At 49.7% G+C, this 17,297-nt stretch overlaps 1 protein-coding gene across 1 annotated transcript in view; it reads left to right on the top strand.

Moving 5' to 3' along the window:
- The first annotated feature begins 881 nt into the window (after nucleotides 1-881).
- The window catches only part of KCNJ1 (potassium inwardly rectifying channel subfamily J member 1), a 28,472-nt gene continuing 12,056 nt past the window's right edge, over nucleotides 882-17,297 (top strand). The window contains exon 1 of the mRNA XM_004280477.2: nucleotides 882-973. The gene's annotated coding sequence lies outside the window, so the exon portion shown is untranslated. The remainder of the gene's footprint in view (nucleotides 974-17,297) is intronic.

Here is a 17,297-nt window from a genome sequence, read left to right as displayed (position 1 = left end):
ATTCGCCCTCCAGCCCCGCACGGCCCCCCCAACCGCTACTCCACGAGTACAAAGTGACAGCTTACTAGGGGAATTGTTTTCTGACGCTCCAGTCGTGACTAGCGGTGAAATGAGTGAGGGTCCACAGAGGCCACTGGGACCGGGAGGAACCCAGACACCAGGACAGCTCAAGAGGGCGTAAGACACCAAGTATGAACCAGAGGGAGATGATCCTAAGGGCTGGGGTGGGAAGGAGGAAAGAAAGCAGATACTGGGCTGTGTTGATTTCCCAAGCCTTCGCTCAATGCCAAGTACGTGCCAAGTCCATTCCAGCCATCACCTCCCTACCCACTGCAGACCTTGAGTGACAGAAGCTAGGACCTTACCCCCAGTGCGGTGCTTGTGCCGCAGGGCTCCCTTCCCTTCACAGGGCTCTGCTGTGAAGTCTCGGCTACAGAGCTCTGCCCTGAACTGGGACCAGGGTGGCAGAAATTAGCCGAGGGAAGGTCAGGCCAGCCTGACCTGTGGTCACTGAGGAGTGTCACTGAGCAGGAGAAATTTTGGAAAGGGCTCCTCGGGGACCCCAGTGCTCCCATCCGGGAGCACCCAGCCTTCACGCATGCATTTGGCTGGGACCCTCAGCAGGTACACACTGGTTCCCACACGGCTCCGTAAACATCACCCTCGTAATTAGCTCTGGCGGCGCAACACCTCTGCTGTATCCGGCCCACTTACCTGCCACGCCTCCTCTTACTGGAACCGGTTCTAAGTAAACTGTGTTCTTTGAGAGCCGTTGCATACAGATGAGTCGGCAGCCGGTCTGAGCTGACCCACAGACTCATAAAAACGAACAGGGCCCCGGGCCCCGTCACCTGGGCCATCCAAATTCTTGAAGCAAAGGTGCAAGGACTCGCTCACGTCAAGGACCCGGCTGCTTTCTCGGCGACCAAGAAACTGAGCTTTTGTCTCTGTGTGGACGCTGGCAATCCACGAGGTAAGGGGAGAAATGCCACATTGCTCCTTTGGGGAGTTCATCAAAAAGGAGTGAATTCTGGTGGAAGTTTAGCCTTCTTTTCCCCACCTCAAATCTAGACAGACTGTCCACCGTTCCCAGGGGATAAAAGTGTGGTTTTAACTCCCTTGCTTGATGGTCTGTTGTTTTGGTTGCACGTGGATGACGAGCCATGAGCTTCCTCCTGGCCACCCTTGGCCATTCCATAGCCCTGAGCATCACACCTGGTTCCACCACCTTCTCCTCGTCGTGGTGGAGACAGACGTGCGTGGGCTTCTGTCCCTGATGGCTTCAGCTCCTGCAAGGGCAGAACTCTCTCTGCCTTTGCCGTCATTCAGGTAGAGGGTAAGGGTGCTAGTGAGGTCCACCGTGGAAAACGCTGAAGGCTTGACTGGGTGGAATGTGTTAGTAAGACTCTGCTCACCTGCAGCAAAATGCCTTTCCTTCACTTGACGAAATGCTGCGTGATTCCGAGTGAATGCATCTGGACTCCTCACTGTTTGTTCAGCTCCCTAAATACAGCTTTGACAGATGCTCTGCACAGTGAATGGCAGCTGTTCCCTGTGTTCCGCTTCGTACGAGCCCCAGAATGAGCAGGCCTGGAGCCCCCTTCTCCAAACATCCATGTCGTATAGATGCTACACATAGTTGCTCAAAAGGTGTCTGTCTTTTGCGATTGGCAAGCTTTAGGGAAATTGTGTTTGCTTTTTCTTGTAGTTGGGTGAACAAAATAAAGCCAAGCATGGTGATGGGAAGGACACCGTTGTCAACAAGGACTTACCCAGCCCACTGGCAGGCGCCCTTCAGTCACACACTTAGCTTGCGTTGTCTTAATCTGCCCTGTTTTGTGAAAATGTATCCCCATGAAGTTAGCTTCGGTTTCTCAAAACACAGTGGAGTGGAGTGTCTGGGAAGGTGTGAACCAACAGAAAAGACTTTTTTGAATACGTAAGGCACGAAGATGGCTTTTCTCCTGGGTAAGAAGGACATCAGTTCAGTTCAGGTGCAGGGCTGAGTCGGCAGGTCAGCACAGGGAGCAGATGACTTGTGAATGCTTCTTGGAGCTTTGATGCTGCTGGTGGCTTTGGTTTTCCGTGATGTTTTTCCAAATACATAAGATGCTGTAATTGCCAAGAAACACTCTGCAGAGCTGAGACTCAGGCATGTCTTTTTTCCTTTCCCCAGCAATTCATGTTTTCTGTGCTGGGTTACAAATCTACCCTGGACCTTTTCACAGCTCAGTGATTTTCCAAGGATTCAGCTTTGATCACATGCTTTGCCTCTTACCTGGCATGTGGCTTCCGTGGAATGAATGCTTCTTAATTCCTCCACTTAGAGTTCTCACTGGGATCACTTACATGTCCTGAGGTTGATCCAGATTTCACTCCTCCTGGACCTACAATTTAAGACGCTAATCACGACTACTGCGTTCTTCTCTTCACTATTGCCCTTTCCATTAATATTATTATTAGGCATACAGGTTTTTTCCCCATTTGCCTTTCAACAAGCTTATAATGAGCACCCGCTGTCTTCTGGGAACTCTTTGAAGTCCTGGGAAATTACTGAACAGCCCCTGTTAGCATGGAAGTTACAGTTTGGGGGGGTGGGTTGTACACATGGAGGTAGACTGTTACACTCCAGTAGGATAAATGCCACAGTGCAGTCATGATAGAATCGTTGCCTGCACAGGAAGGACTGCCCAGTTTGCCTGTGGAAGGCCTCCTCGTGGAATTGTGACCCTCAGCTCACTGGGTGGGCAGGATGGGGCCGCTGGAGACAGGAGGAAGGGCATTCCAGAGCGAGGGAACAGCATGTACAAAACCACAGAGGCATGAGAGACCATGGCGTATGCAGTGAATACTGAGCTGGCATGGCTGGGGTGGGGGGACGGGGAGGGGAGAAGAAGGACGGAGCTGTGAGGGGAGAGCTCACCATGAGGGACCTCGTGCGCGATGCCCAGGAGCGTGGCAGTATCTTGAAGGTAGTGGGAGGCCACGTGAGGTCATATTTACAATTTAGAAAGGCTGCTTTGTCTGCAAAGTGCAAAGTGGGTTGAGCTGGGGTATGACCATTGCCAGGAAACCAGTTAGGAAATTACTAAAAGGCAGAATACACGAGACCTAGGACAGACTGGCTGTGAGGATGAAGCATAGCCCTGACACGGGAAACTGAGGCTTGGCTGGTCTCATTCTGGAAATTTCCCCAAAGTCCAAACGATGAGCAAACTTTGAATGGAAAAGAGCGTTTTCTCTACCCTGGGCCTCACGCACCCACCACGGCTTCCTGGGCCCAGAGAAATGAGTTAATGGGCCCGGATGTTACAGGAGGCCGCTGCTGTGTAGGGCAGAGGCCTGGCCTTGCAGGGGCCCCCTCCTCAGAAATGTAGCCTCCGGTCATTGGCTTTCCTCCATCATTGAAGTAAGTGGCTGCCTGTCTGCGGTGAAGGAGTCTCTCTTTCTCCTTCTCTCCTTGATCACCCGGGCCTAGATGATGCGTCGCCCTGGATCTCTGCTGAGCCCCGGTGTCACCCCTTCGGAGGCAGGGCAGAAAGTGTGTCTTTCCCGGCGGTGGAGCTTAAAGTGGAGACAATATCGGAAAGAATAACAGAATTGCTGGGCTTTACAGGCCCCGGTCACCGTTACTCTAAGTACCATTAATTGCCCCAAAGTACTCCCCACTCACACTGAGCAGTTACTGAGCTGAATCTTCCTTGTGGGTCACTCCTATGAGTAGGTGCTCTTTTCTTTTTTCTTTTTTTTTTTAATATAGAATAATCTTTCTTTTTCTTTTTTTTTTTATTGGAGTAAAGTCACTTTACAATGTTGTGTTAGTTTCTGCTGTGCAATGAATGAACCAGCTGCATACATACCTATATCCCCTCCCTCTTGGACCTCCTTCCCACCCGCCCCATCCCACCCATCTAGGTCGTCACAGAGCACCGAGCTGAGCTGCCTGTGCTACACAGCAGGTTCCCGCTAGCTGTCTATTTTACACGTGGTAATGTATTTATGTCAAACCTATCTCCCAATTCGTCCCACCCTCTCCTCCCCCACTCTGTGTCCACACGTCTGTTCTCTACGTCTACGTCTCTATTCCTGCCCTGCAAGTAGGTTCATCCGTACTCTTTTTCTAGATTCCACATACATGCATTAATATACGATGTTTGTTTTTCTCTTTCTGGCTTACTGCACTCTGTATGACAGACTCTAGGTCCATCCACGTCTCGAGTAGGTGCTCTTTTCAGCCCCATTTTGCAGGGAGGTAAAGATGACAGGGACAAAGGGAAGGGAACTTAAGTCCGTGTCTCCTGAGTTTTTTCTAGTGGGCCACATAGAATAGGATGACGTTGATAAGACAATTACCCCTTGCTGGGGTCAGTGGAGAGGGTGCCATCTCAGGCCTGGTCACTCACTCCAGGCCCACCCCAGGGCGAGGGGACAGCATCTGGGTCCACGTGACCCCTGTCCAGTCACAGCGTCTGAGACGCCCTGGGCGGGTCCCACAGGCAGTGAACGGCAGAGCTGGGATTCAGACCCGTGTCTATCTGACCCCGGCATCCACCATATATCCCTCCTCCTTCCACTTGGCAGGCGGGTAACAGGTCCCGGATAGTGAGATCTCACAGTTCAGAGTATCTGGGCAAAGCAGCCCTCTGGGGTTTAAGTGAGGATAGACTCATGTCAGACTAGCCAATTTCGGGTGCCCCTGGGACTTTTCTCCCTGGACCTGAAGTAACTCCTGGGATCCAGACAGGACTCAAAGTGTTCCAGTTTAGTTTCTGTCAGGCCCGAGAAGAAAAATATGTCAGAATGTGTATCGTGTTGCAAGTTCAAGTCCCAGCCGAATGAATTTATTGGCACAGAAATCAAAGTTTGCCCAATAATTAATTGAGGATAGTTGAATATATTAATTAGTTTTAAAGACTCTGCTTCCCACTGTCTCTTTTCCCCACATCAGCTCGGCATCTTCAGAGGTGGAGGTGATGGTGAGCCTGATAAGGGGGTCAGGAGACAGCTCCAAGGGACCATCCGTCTACCTTCATCTCAAGGTCAATAAAATCATTAAAATTTCATAGGTTGAGAAAAGAAAGTACAGGGCGGTGATGACTTAGGCTAAAGCCAAAAGTAAAGGAAAAAGGACCAGACCTTCCCAGTCTGTTCTGTCTCCTGGATTATATATGATTCATGCATAATATTAGCTCTGTTCCAGACAGCAAAAGTGGTTGACTTGATTATGTAGTTCCTAATCTTCATGAACAAGCAGGGAGTGTGTATGGAAATGGGAGAAACAGAACAGAATAAAAACAAACAACTTCAAAAAAAGATGAAAGAAAAATTCCTGGGGAGACATATGGGAGGTAGACCTAGAAAGGCCAACAATAAGCAAAAAATAACCTAAGGTCAAGGGGCTCAGAAAAGTCCTTTCTCTGCTCCAGATGGAATGATCCTAAGCCATCCTCATTGGCTTTGTTATGAAGGACGTTCAGAGGACTTTCCCCATCCTCGCTGTTGCCTTGTCAGAATCCACGAGCAGACAGAGGGAGTGATGCCCTCACCCCTGAAACTCCCTGGTTCTGTTTGAAAAACAGCACAAAGAAACCAAGAATGTTGCACACGATGGGCAACTTCAAGACTGCTGAGAATCCCAAGATGTTCTACCCCAAGCAGTTCCTTCTCGAAAACTCTAAGGGCTTTAGCTGCTAATATAAAACCCAACCCAATACCATCCCATTAAACAACAGAGCATTGAGACGAACTCTTTTTTTGGCAGATTTTTACAAGATTTTTATTTTATATTGGAGCAGTCTAGTTGATTCACAATGTTGTGTTAGTTTCATATGTGATTCAGTTATACATATACTTGTATCTATTATTTTTCAGATTCTTTTCCCATATAGGTTATTACGGAGTATTGAGTGGACTTCCCTGTGCTATACACAGTAGGTCCTTGTTGATTATTTTATATGTAGTGGTGTGCACAACTAATTTTAAACAATCATTCTAAGGGTTCATCAGAACCCTCGCTCACTCATCGTAGGAAAGAAGAAACTAAGGGCTAGAAGGGTCCAAGACTTTCCGGTGTCCCCAGGTAAAGCAGAAACCTGAATTCACCCAACAGGGCTTTAGATCTGTAACTCCTCACTCAAGGAAGCCTGTTGTTTTTTCCCTAAGTCGGTTCCCCAGTGTGCGGTCTGCCCCGGTGGGCATGTGTCTGCCCAGGTTCCGATCTGCAGTTATTCTGCCTTGTAAACATTCATAGAGGCAGGTCACCCACTTAGGCTTTAAGAGAACATTCTTTTTGAATCCTCTGAAATATACGAGCCAGAAATTTCCATGTATTCAGAATTTTCCAATGTCCATCCGTGGCCTTCCCTCTCTTCCAATTGCACAAACACCAATGTTTCTTAGCTCAGGTTCAGGAATTGCATCTACCGGGGGGTATCAATGTGCCACCGTATCCCCAGGCAGCAGATTTAAATATGCAACACAACACGGTTGAAAGCAACAGGTTAATAGTCTTTGCAGCAGGAACCACCACAGCTCTCTCAGGTGACTACCCTCGGGGAAGACTCATGCTTCGCTGCCCTTGATTAAACGCTCGGGAGCTTTCTGACTCCATCCAGATCTGCCATTTGTCCTTGAGGAGCTTGACAGAGCTTGGAAACTATGAATAACTGTTGCTAGATTCTCACAGGCAAAGACTCCCCGAAATGTGGCCTTTTGGGGTCCGAGTCACTGATAAGATGTTGGGAGAGATAAGAGTAATCCCTGTCTTGTGCTGGAAGGCAATCCACCATGTCAGGCATCAGGGGATTCGGAGGATCTGAGGGGTTGGACCGCTGATGAACTGTGCATGGGGTGGAGAGGGCAGGAATCGGATTCAGAGAGGAGTCACGGGAGTGGTCAGGGGATCACCCAGAAGACCTCTGGGGAAGCCCACGCTGTGCTGGGCTTTCCAAAGTGGGAGGACCCTGTCCCTACCTTGCAGAAATTGCGGGCCCCTGGGACGACAGACAGGTGGGAATGACAGAGGCATGGGAGGGGCACATTCTACCCGATGGGGCTGGGCTCTCCCCTCCCACCCGGTCTGCTCCCAGAGTGGCCCCAGTGGGATGGGCCGGGGGTGGGGGGCGGTGTCAAGGAGAGAAGGCTCATCCCCTCTCCCAACTGCTCCATCCCCTTTGATGGAGAGACGAGGGCAGCTCTGAGAGATCCTAACTCACAGTGCTTACCTGGACCATTCCCAGCTTCCCTTTAGAGTCTGGGGTTCTTGTGCTCCTTTATCCAAAACCATTGCGAGTGAGAGCACAGGGTTTCCTTCAGGCAGTGCGGACGCTCGCTGCTGTCAAGACACAGACAGGGTGAAGCCCCCTGGGGAAGGAGTCTAGCTGAGAAGTGGAGGGAACTGTGTCCAAGATTTGGATTTTATTCACCTCTTTGTTAATACATGATTTCCTTTGGCCTGTGGTGCTATTTGCAGTTTTGGATTTCTACAGACAAGGATGCTTCTTTAAGGACCTGGTGGCAGTGAGAGGGGGGTGTGGGGAGGGGAGGGAAGGGGCCCCAGGCCAGGCTTGTGCTTGGAGCCAGGTGAGCGGAGAGATTCGTCACTCAGGACATGAAGTGGGCAAATTCCTTCCCAGGAGTTGACTCTAGTGACTCTAGTGAAGGGAAGCTGAGAAACAGGCTGTCATTTGAGAAGGTCGCGGAGGGATGTGGGCTAAAATTGCTCCCTAACATGGGAAGGGCTGGTTTTCTCATACCTGCTGAAGGCAAGAGGAGATTCAGATCTCAGCCTGAGGATGTGGGTTAGGTATCGGGGAGAATCTGGGTGCTGAGAGGCAGGAATGGGTTTCAGAGGGAAATGTTCCTTATGCAGACAGGGAACCAGCGTCTGTCTCTCTGGGGGAGGGGTTCAGGGGCTGCCTGCCCACAGGCAGGGTGGACTTAGAGTCTTTTCCCGCCCCAGGTCCTGGGAGGGAGCAACCATGAACCCCTCACTCTTGGTCTTGTGTTCTGGCAGCGGGGAGGCGAGTCCCCAGCGATCCCACTGTCTTTGGTGGCTCGAAGGGGCAGGTATCTGATTCTTAGCTTAAGTGTGGACCCGGGACAGACACTTCCGACCACCTCCCCTGGCTAAGCCTTTCTTCAGGCTGCCTGGAAGCTTCCTTCCTGCCCAGGCCCCAGAGACGCCCCCCAGAGGTACCATGGCAACCAAGGGGTCAAGGCCCCGTCTCTTCCAAGCATCCCCTCCTCTCCCTGCTGACTCTTTACTCGTACTCTTGTTCTGTCCCCACCCCCTGCCTGATTCCTGGTCCCCACCTGCAGCTACCAGACAGGGCAGCTCGGGGAAGCAGGCCTCTTTAATCCCCTTGGCCGCCTGCTTTGCTCGGGACAGAGCCTGGGCAGAAGCTGGCGGTGCAGCAGGTCCTGTCTCTGCTGGCTTAGCCCTGTGGGTGAGGGGCCTCAGGGACTCCAGCAGCCAGACCGCAGGCAGGCCAAGTTCCCAAGACAGACACAGTCAACGACATACATCTGGTGGCTAGCGACCAGATGCTGAGCCATTTCCAGGCCTGGCTGTGACGGGGGATGGAGAGAAGGCACGACACCCACAGAAAGATGCTGGTTTTGCCTTTGCACTGTGGACACTCCCTGGTCCCCACCCTGGAGTTAATGAGAGTAATCCCGGGCAGGGTGCACAGTGGGGCTGCAGCACGGGTGCGGGGAGGGCTGGGGAGGGGCGCAGTCACCAGAGCTTGGTCAGCTGGTCTCCAGGGTCCTGTGTGCATGGGGTCCAGTGGGCGGTGCCTTCACTTTTGTTCAGAGAGAAGCTTCTGGAATCCCTAACTTAGAACTAGCAAAGACACTTCTTGAGTTCTTTAAGCTGCCTCTTCCTGCATTTAAAAATTCATCCGTTTCTACATCTATTCACTCCACACAACGAAGCCTATGGAGGGTCAGTTAGTTATCGCTTCTATTTTATTTTTTAAAAATTCTTTTTATTTTAATTTTTTAAATTGAAGTATAGGGGATTTACAATGTTGTGTTAATTTCTGCTGTACAACAAAGTGATTCAGTTATACATATATATACATTCGTGTTTCCATATCCTTTTCCATGATGGTTTATCCCAGGATATTGAATATAGTTCCCTGTGCTCTACAGTAGGACCTTGTTGTTTAGCCATCCTGTATATAATAGCTTACATCTGCTGACCCTATTGCTTCTATTTTAAATAGTCAATATAGATAAGATTCTTCACTGGAAACCTGCTGTGCATCATATCATCCTTTCCATCAGAAAGTTCTTCCTTGTGTCTAACTGAACTCCCTCTTGCTACGATTCCAGCTCACTTTTCTATAGTGTGTCACTCATTCGCCTGAACTCTCCCAAACGCTCCGTCATTTAATTTGTATGATGGTCTCGGGAGGTAGATATGTTATTATTGTCATCTGACAAATGGGAAGACTGCAGCCGGCTTTGTGCCCATGCTGGGGTGCAGGCAGGGCAGGTTTCCTAGGTCCGCCTGAAATGCTAAAACTCTCTGAGCAACGCCCTGGGTAGGAGCCAGCAGGTGAGCTTGGGAGGAGGCCGAGTTCGGCTCACCTCCAGCCTGGGGGAGGACCTGCCCTCTCTCGTAGTGGCGTTGCTTCCCCCCACCATCTTTAGCTCCTGGTGCCCTCTACTCACTGCCACTTGTCAAGGTCACCCCTTGTTACCATGGCTTTCTCAGCCCTTATCACCATCTATAATTACCCTGTTTATTTGGTTCCTTTTTGTTATCTGTTCTGTTCTCTCCAACTCCCTGAATACCAATCTCGTTCCTGCTCTAGCCCCAGCTCGCAGCACGGAGCCGGGCATGTGATAGACTCTCAGTAAATATTTATTGACAGAAGGAGAACAAGGAAGGAACAAGCAAAGAAAGAGCAAGCAAGGAAGGAAAGAAAGAGGGAAACAGAGGAGGGCCTGTCTTTCCCCAAGGCCTTCCTGCTTTTCCTCCCTGACCCTAGACCAGAACTGATTCAATCTTTATGGAACTTCTGGTAGAAGGATCCAAGAAGACTTGGGTTCCCATCCCAGCTCTGCCTCATCTGAGCTATTTCACCTCTCCATACCTCAGTGCCCTTCCTTGGAAAACAGAGATAATTATACCTACTTCTCGGGGTCGCTGTGAGGATTGAATGGACTAATTTCTGCAAAGCCCGCAACACAGTCTCTGGCATGTGCAGACATGCGATAAGCCTTCAGTCTTTTTCCTCTGCGTTGATCTCAACCCTTCCGCCCCAATCCTGTAAAGCAAAATCAAACCCCGCAGTGTTCCTCCAGCCACGTGTGAGAGGTGCTCTTCCTGGCTGGAATGGGGATCTTTTAGGGAACACACCGCCAGCCTTCCGTCTGTGCCAAAAAAAGTCACATTGGAAGGGATGCATTTTAATGAGTTTCTTCCAATAACTAAGTAGAAGGTGGACACATATCCCACCAGAGGAAGCTACAGTAGGCTGAATTCTAACTTTCTAGCTCTGGGAACATGGGTCAATAACTTGGCTTTTCTGATCTCTGATTTTCTCCTCTATACCCTGGGAATAATGGTGATACTATGTAAGTCATAGAGCAGCTGTAACTGTTGAGTTTACACATGGAGAGTGCCTAGAACATAAATGGTCGCTATTGTTGATCTATGGGTTAGAGGAAAAACTACCCTCACACTAAACTAGATTCAAGAAAGCTTGATAGAACTTTCTTTCTTTCTTTCTTTCTTTCTTTCTTCCTTTCTTCCTTCCTTCCTTCCTTCCTTCCTTTCTTTCTTTCTCTCTTTCTTCCTACCTTCCTTCCTTCCTTTCTTTCTCTTTCTTTCTTTCTTTCTTCCTACCTTCCTTCCTTCCTTTCTGTCTCTCTCTTTCTCTCTCTTCCTTCCTTCCTTCTTTGTGTGAGTTCTTAGTTGCAGCAGTCATGCTCCTTAGTTGCGGCATGTGGGCTCCTTCATTGTGGCATTAGAGCCCTTGGTTGCGGCATGCATGTGGGATCTAGTTCCCTGACAAGGGATCAAACCCGGGTCCCCTGCATTGGGAGCGTGGAGTCCTAACCACTGCGCCATCAGGGAAGTCCCTGATGGAACTTTCATTAATCGCTAGTTACTTTTGTACATCTTATCTCCTTTTCCCTTCAAATAACACGGAAAGAGGACCTGCTTCCCATTCCTCATTCATTTATCAGTTCGCTCATTCAACAAACACTAACTGTAGCCAGAGAGACAGATAGCTTTCTGACAATGGTTAACCATCCGTAAAACATGGTGGTGAGCAGATGTAGGAAACAAACTTATGGTTACCAAAGGGGAAGTGGGGGGAGGGATAAATTAGGTGGCTGGGATTAACAGATACACACTCCTATATATAAAATAGTTAAACAACAAGGACCTACCATATAGCAGAAGGAACTGTATTCAATAACTTGTAATAACCTATAATGGAAAAGAATAAAATATTTAGATATATACATATATACGTATAACTGAATCACTTTGCTGTACACCTGAAACTAACGGGATACTGCAAATCAACTACACTTTAATTAAAACAAACAAGCAAACATGGTGGTGTGCAGGTGACTTCTTTAACAGCCATTCTCCTGTCCTTTATTTCAGAGCTCACCACTGTATTGCTTGTTCCCTCGGAGTGGGAGTTTTCCTCTGGGTACCCCGCTTGGTCAAGTGTCCCCTCATTTCCAGCTGCTCTTGCTGGCCAGGGCTCCCTACCAGCCTCTCCATCACCCAGCCCCCCTGAGCCTTGCACTTCATTGGCTCTATCTCATTCACATTTTCTTCAGAGTCTCTGAGCTTTGAATATAGTTCAGCTGCTTCTATACTTTTAAAAACTTTAAAACCCTTGACCAAGTGAATAAACGCTAAAAATAAACAGTAAAATTTTTTTTTTTTTTTTTTTTGCCACGCCATGTGGCATACAGGATCTCAGTTCCCCGACCAGGGATGGAACCCACGCCCCCTGCACTGGGATCACAAAGTCTTAACCACTCAACTGCCAGGGAAGTCCCCCAAATGGCTAGTTTTTTGATCATGGAAACAAACACTCAGAAACACGTCTATTTCTTACACACATTTCCATGCACAATATTGAGTTCAAAATACATGAAGTTTATGTGCCACTGCACATTGTAGAAAACCTAAACTTAACTTTAAAAGATTAGGGGGGAAAAGGCCCACAGATGCATATGATAGGAGTATGCACTAGCTCCCTGTCACCTCTGAGACCTGGCATTTATGAATTCACCACGAGCTGTTTTCATACCATCACTGGATGTTTACTTCGTCGTTAGTTGCGTGAACAAGTAAAAATCATGTTCAGCTGCATCTTGGAGGAAAATAGCCTCTCTCTCTCTTTCTCTCTCTCTCTCTCTCCCCCCTCTCTCTAGAGGGTCAATGGAGTCCAATGGGTGGCGCTGGATATAACGTTGTGAACAGGTCACACCACGTCCCCGCGCTTGTGCACTTCCAGCCAGAGGAGGGCACGAACTTTTACTCTTTCGAGAACTATTTGTAGAGTTTCTCTAATGGTGGATCTGGGAGCTGAGAATTCAGAGGAAAGCAAGACAGGCTGCTTTCGTGGAGTGGATATATTCGACTAGAGGGGAGCTAGACAAGAAGTGAACACATAATAAACAGGCAGATAAATGAGATGACATCTGATATTGATGAGATGCGAGCAGCGGGGTTGACTGAGACCATGGTGCTACCTGGGATTGGATGCTGAACGGCCCTCAGAGGAGGTGACCACGGAGCTGAGTCCTGACGGACGGAAAGGAGCCAGGACAGCCCCAAAGGAGGGAACAGCAGGTGCAAAAGACCGGGGCAGGGGCAGTGTGGCACGTGGTCTGAGCAGCACCGTTGGTGAAAGCACAGTGACGTGAGGTTGGTCTGGGCAGAGCCCAGGTTACACAGGACCTTGTGGTGGTTAGGACGAGGGGATGCCAAGGAAGGCTTCCGCCAGGCAGCAACACGATCTGATTTACACAAGAAATCCCTGCCTCTGACCTGGCGAAGGTGTCAGGGGGAGGAGAGAGAGAGACAGCAGAGACATGAGTGAGCAGAGGTTATTTCTGCAGCTAAGCAGGAGTGATGGTGGTTTGGACAGCAGTGGCAGTGATGGAGATGGAGCCAGGAGGACAAAGGGGTTCTGGATATATTTTGTAGGAAGAGCAGAAAAGACTTGCTGATGGATTGGATGCAGGGATGAGGGACAGAAAAGAAGCAAGATCGAATCAAGTTTTCCTCAATTGTTTTGCCATTGACAGAGCTGAGGAAAGCACGAATTCAACAAAATAAATATATAATAAACTATATTTGGTGCTAAGAAAGAAAAGAAGAGGGTGCTAGGGACATTTTTCTAGAGTAGAATCTCAGCCACAGATGCCCGGTGGAGATGCACCTCTCAACCCCGCCCAGGGCTCATGGGGTCTGAACTCCTGCTGAGAGCTGTTGGAGAAAGGATTGCGCCAGACGCCCACCACAAGCCCTGTGCTCCAGCAGCCTCTGCTTCTGGAAGGCTGGTCATGCTAGCCTCAGAGGAAATTCAATTGGTCTGGCATAATTGGATCTTCGTGGTCTAATCTAATCTGGTCATTTTATGGGCAATCTTTTTCTTTTTGATCGTCAGTCTTTTCCCCCAGCTTTGTTATTCTTCCCTAGCAGCCAGATAAACAAAGTCTTCGCCCTTTGGGCTTCATGTTTGCAAACACACTCCTTACAGGCCCCCTTAAAGCAGCCCGGCGCCCGCTGCCTTCCCCTCCCAGAGGTTCTGGGGGGAGAGCCTTCCTGAAGAGCCAGGGAGGACAGGGCTAACAGAGGCAGAAGAATACTGCCCATGGCCTGGCATCTCCCCCCGGCGGGGCCACACGCCCGCCCCTGCATTTTCTCTGCAGCTCACGTGGGCCCTTCCGAGTCTGTCCTCGGATCCGGCAAGGAGAGCCAGCTGCCTCCTCCAAACCAGACCTGGGAGTTCAAATGATTGCTCAAATGCCAGATCGACACCGGCTGTCTCTTCACGAAGCCCCGTCAGCTCCGCCAAGCACGGAAGGAAGCTGACCTCACTGAAGTCCCCACGTGCTGGGCCCTCTGCTGTGGGTTCTCACACTGAATCCCATCTCAGCTTGTGAAACAGGCATTCTTATCTCCATGTTCATGGAGAACATTCAGGTGCAGAGAAGCAAAGTCATTTATCCTGTTGACAAGCAGAAGGAGTGGGGTTTAAACGGAGTCCACACCACCTCCCAGCCTGACCTTCGCTACCTTTGTGACACCTGCTGACCCCCCTCTTAGCTTCGCCAGCCCTACCTACCGGCCTTCTGCAACGATGTTCTCAGTCTTAGCGCCCACAGCTCGGACCCCACAGCCCCCAGGCACCGGGGAGCCAGCATTTCGGTCAGTGCTAAGCCCACTGGTCTTTGCAGTTCCTAGTGGCTTTCCTTCTATCCTCGCTTCTCCATCTGGCCCAGGGGAGCCCGAGCAAAGGGGACCAAGCCAGGACAAGAGTGAGGCTGTGAAAAACCCATTGCTGAAAATGGGTACAGTTACTGGGAGTGTGGAGGGACTGGAAAAATGAACCAGGAAACAGTGGCTTTGGCTCTGAAATTTAGGGCTGCGCAGAGCAGCGAGATACACAGACAGAAAAAGAAAGGAAGGAAGGAAGGAAGGAAGGAAGAAGGAAGGAAGGAAGGAAGGAAGGAAGGAAGGAAGGAAGGAAAGGAAGAAGCAAACGTAACTCACCACAAACTCCAGGGTCTTTATTGCTCCTAAGCTTTTCTTAGTGACTTTCCATTTTGTCTTGTTTATTTCCAGGTTTAATAGATTATATTGGGAAATCAGGTCTGTGAAAACGCAGGCAGTCAGCTCAGACGGGCATCAGTCAGCAGCGGAGCTGGAATTCAAGTCTGACTCCAGACCACGCGTTTCCAGGCCAGAGGCTCCGGGGAGCCTGCACACGCTCTGCAGGTAGACTGGCCTCTTTTTCTGTTTGTAGGAAGTAGTGTTCTCCACGGGACAAGGGCCACACTTTAGTTTCTTTGCCCCCAAAATGTCATTTATTTGTGATGATCCAGGATTGGTCCTGATGGTGTGTCATCAAACAGGTCATTGTGATCTATGTTAATGCAAGTGAGGTGTTTTGTTTTTTTTTTTAAGGTCGGCAACTGAAAATAGAGAGGGGTGGCCCGTGTTCAGGAAGCGTACATGGAAATCCAGCCCTGCCCTTGAGAAAGGGGCCGGGCGAACCTCCGGCAATGCACAGTGGGTGGTTTTCTGTCCCTCCTTTGAGAGGCCCAGAATTTGGACTCCGCACAGCTCTTCCCCTCCAGCTGTCACCAAGGAAGCAGCCCAGACCCCCCACCCATCCTAATCTGCCTCACGCCCCCTCCTTCCTCCTCCGCGTGTGTGGGCAGGCGGAAGGATATGGGGGAACGTGGCCTCACGAGTGGTTTCAGTGGTGCGATGGGATTCTGGGTCATCTGTGAGGTTGCTGAGTCCCCACAGAGGTCGGGCTAAGAATGGATAACTAATGTCACTGACTCCAGGAATACAACAAGGGCCATGGGCAAGGAACAAAAGTCAAGAAAAAATAAAGATTAAAATATGTACCGAGTAGAGGGGACTTCCCTGGCGGTCCAGCGGTTAAGACTGCACCTTCCGATGCAGGGGGTGCGGTTCGATCCCTGGTCGGGGAGTTACGATCCCAAGAGCCTCGCAGCCAAAAAACCCGAAACATAAAACAGAAGCAGTATTGTAACAGATTCAATAAAGACTTTAAAAATGGTTCACATCAAAAAATATATATATATTTTAAAAAATGTACTGCGTGAAGGAAAGAGCAGGAGAGAATGGAACTGAGATCCCACGAGTGTGAAAGAGGGGGAGGGAGTCTGGGTAGACGTGGCCAGCACAGTGGACCGAGGGGCAGCCAGACGAGGCCAAGGCCGAGTGAATTCCCGTTCGCCTCCGGGCGACCCATCAGATGGCGCGTGGGTCCGCGAGGACCTTGGCCCGACCTCCTGCCCTGGAAGCTGCGAGGGGCGAGTGGGCAGAGCTGACCCGGGGCTAAACCCTGAGCTGCCAGGTCAGGGTCACGGCGTGCGGGACCCAGGAGAGGGTGGACGGTGGGGCGGCACCACGCTCTGCCTCGGCTGCTTCCCCAGTCACCACCGGCTGGGCTGGAGGAGAAGGGCTTGCCCACAGATGCCGGCAGAGGCGCAGTCTCTCCTTTGCTGGCAGAGCGCGTGTTGAGGGTGAGGACGCACAGAAGCATCTTTGGGTGCCTCCAGACTCTTATGACCAAGGAAGTAATTTGGATGTGGTGCTTCCGGAATCACGGTAGCACTTGCTATAGGAGGAGGGGCCAGGTCCAGCCGAGGGCCCTACAAGGGCCGAGCGTGGTGCTTCCGGCTGGCGCTGGGAGAGAAAGGCGGAGAGATGGAGAGGAAGAAATTGGAGAGGCAGGCCACAGATGGGGGCAGTTTGCCGAGCCCTGCTGTGCAAGAGATACCTGATGTGGATTTTTCCTGTACCGGCTCTGTTGAAAAAGTACAATATGATACGATACAATACAATATTGATATAATATAGTATAATATAATATAACAAATTCCTATACCATGAAATCCACTCACTTAAAACTACAATAGTGGGTTTTGGGTATAGTCACAAAGGTGGACAGCCATCTCCACCATCAACATTAGAACTGTTTCATCACTTCAAAAAAGAAACTCCGTACCAATTTCAGTCACTCCGCACTTCCCTCTGCCCCGACCACTGGGAACTACTGATCTAACTTCCTCTCTATGTAGATTTGTCTGTTCTACACATTTGTACAAATGGAAAAACACCATATCTGGCCGCTTTCACTTAGCACAGTGCTTTCAAAGCTCACCGTGTTGTAGTATGTATCAGTCCTTCATTCCTTTTTTATGGTCAAATAATATTCCATTGTATGGACAAACCCCATTTATTTATTGATTCATCCGTGGATTGGCATTTGGGTTGTTTCCAATTTCTGGCTCTTACGAACAATGTCGCTCTCAACGTTTGTGCACAGCTTTTTGTGTGGACATGTGTATTTTCCAGTGAATCCCCTTGGCAACAAATAGGTGTTATAATCACCAATTTATTAGGAAAACCTGTGGAGAGGTTAAGTAACCTTTTTGAGACGGAAAAACTTCTTGTGATTCAGTTTGATTACGATTAGAAGGGCAAATAAGAGGAAGTAAAGTGGAATTTCACTTCACCTTTTCCAGGACACTATACA

The sequence above is a fragment of the Orcinus orca genome, chromosome 8 (assembly GCF_937001465.1).
Source record: "Orcinus orca chromosome 8, mOrcOrc1.1, whole genome shotgun sequence".
Taxonomy (NCBI): Eukaryota; Metazoa; Chordata; class Mammalia; order Artiodactyla; family Delphinidae; genus Orcinus; species Orcinus orca.
Note: the sequence above shows the minus strand (reverse complement) of the source record. Positions and strands in the feature narration are given on the sequence as shown.